The following is a 2,582-nucleotide window of genomic DNA, read 5'->3' as shown; positions in this document are numbered from 1 at the left end:
GCGAGACTCTTGTCTCAAAAAAAAAAAAAAAAAGATTAAAAGAGGGGATATCACTCTAGGTATTTCATGTGTCAAAAGGATATCAAGTTTAATAAACACTTTGTTTTTGTTTTAGCGGATTACAATTTCCTATAGCTTTCTGAGAATGATGCATGGAAGATAATTTATTTTTTGAAAACTTACATATTTGAAAATGTCTTATTCATTGTCACACTTGATAGTTTGTCTGGGTATAGAATTCTAAATTGCCGGTCATATTTGAAAGCATTGCTGCATTGTCTTCTAGCTTCTAGTATAGTATTGCTGTTGAGAAGTCTGATGCTATTATTATGCTGAACTTTTGTGTATGATTTTTTTAATCTGAAAGCTGTTGGGATCTGAAAGGTACTACAAAGGGACATTCCTTGGCCCCCAGTGTAACCTTTCAGTTTGAAAACTCATATTCTTCAATTCTGGGAATTACCTTATTTCTTTGATACATTTTTTTCCCCCTGTTCTCTCTGTCTGTAATTTCTAGTGGTATTCCTATTTTTTCATGTCTTTATTTTTCAAACATTATAAGAAATACTCAAATGAAAAATTTTATCTTCCAGTTCTTTTGTTAAAATGTAAAATTTTATTTTATTTTTAAATTTGAAGAGTGCTTTGTTGTTCACTGAATTTTCTTTTTGAAACATAGCATCCTGACCTTGTTTTATGACTGTAATGCTCTCTTAATTCCTGTGAGGTTATTTATTACAAATGGCTGCTGCTTCTCTCCATATTGCTTTTCTTTTCTGAGTTCTGTTTTTGTTAAAATTTTTGCTTATTTGTTTAGGTCTCTTTCATGTTGAAGCTTTCCTGAAAAGACTAACATGCTTGGCTTACTGTTTGTATTTAAAGAATGAGGCACTAAGAATCTGACTGAGACACTAAAATCTGGCTGGGCTTATTCATTGGGCAAAGATCTAGTAGTTTATGTGGGAGAAGACACCCAGCTCTCAATATTAGTTCTTTTCCCTTGAGCTGATCAAGTTCTCCAGAAAAGAATTCCCCAATTTTCTGACTTCCAGTATTTTACAAGTTGATAGGGAGAAGGGGATTGATGGTTTAATTATCTAGAATAAACCTCTCCTTTTCCGATGAAATAGTGTATGGGAAGTTTTCTGGCTGGATAGGGTGGGTGAAAGGCTGGGAAATAACTACCCTCTATATAGGTTTTCAGCCACACTCTTGTTTTTAGTCCCACTCTTCACCCTTCATCCTCTGGAGTAAGCAATTTCTCAAATTCCTCATGCTTCCTGGGATTCTGGAGCACCAACTAGCTTACCTGTTATTGGCTTCCCAGTTCCATGCACTTAGGTTTCATTTCCTCTGCTTTGCTAGTTAACACTGGTCCATCTACTTTCTGTCTTCTGAAATTATAGTATCTCTTATCTGTTGCTATCCCCTCTACTGTTCTGTTATTATTCTGGTGATATTTTAGGATGGAATAGAGTAAAGCAGGTATATTTAAACTACCATGAGTAGCCTCACTAGTAAGTTGCAAAGACATTTTTACATTGAAAGCCTCAAGGATTCCACACTTGAGAATAGATAGTTCAACTGTTTTGATGCCAGTAGAGTAGGGATCTTACCACCCTTTGCTCATTTCATCCCACACAGTACATATATATCAATAATTCTCCCTACCTGCCAGATATGCTGATAATTCTCCTTACCCACCAGATGTCCACAGCCCCACCTCCCTTTCTTGGGGTACATTAGTACAAGTTGATGTGGTTTAAGGAAAATAGTCCACACAGGGTAATCAGTGGTTGAGGTGCTGAATGATAACGAAGTGAAGTTCTGAGCATATAGGTCAATAAGAACAATTGGTTGTCATTGCTGGGCACACAAAATGGGACATTCTTGCTGAGTAAGGGCTGGGTATTCTGCCTGAGCAATTCACGTTCTAGTCAACTTCTGGGCTTAATGGTCCTTTGTCAGTTACTCTTTTGACTCCTATGAGGTGGTGGCCGTTTACCTTCCTTGAACGACTACCCAAGGAGACTTGGGGACTCCAGACTTTGGAGGTTGCCTTGTACTCACTGCCCCATTTCTATTGCTCCTTGTCCATTTCTTCTGTTTATCTAGGGGAACTCCTTGTTTCTCCAAGGGGTGCATCCTTATTTCTACTGTCTTCTCAAATTCAATTATCTTGTTCTTTAATATTTGTTTTTTTTTAAAATTAATTAATTTATTTTTTTATTATTATTATACTTTAAGTTCTAGGGTACATGTGCATAACGTGCAGGTTTGTTACATATGTATACTTGTGTCATGTTGCTGTGCCGCACCCATCAACTCGTCAGCACCCATCAACTCGTCATTTACATCAGGTATAATTCCCAATGCAATCCCTCCCCCCTCCCCCCTTCCCATGATAGGCCCCGGTGTGTGATGTTCCCCTTCCTGAGTCCAAGTGATCTCATTGTTCAGTTCCCACCTATGAGTGAGAACATGCGGTGTTTGGTTTTCTGTTCTTGTGATAGTTTGCTAAGAATGATGGTTTCCAGCTGCATCCATGTCCCTACAAAGGACACAAACTCATCCTTTTTTAT

This window comes from Theropithecus gelada, chromosome 7b, assembly GCF_003255815.1.
Source record: "Theropithecus gelada isolate Dixy chromosome 7b, Tgel_1.0, whole genome shotgun sequence".
Taxonomy (NCBI): domain Eukaryota; kingdom Metazoa; phylum Chordata; class Mammalia; order Primates; family Cercopithecidae; genus Theropithecus; species Theropithecus gelada.
This window is presented reverse-complemented; position numbering follows the sequence as displayed.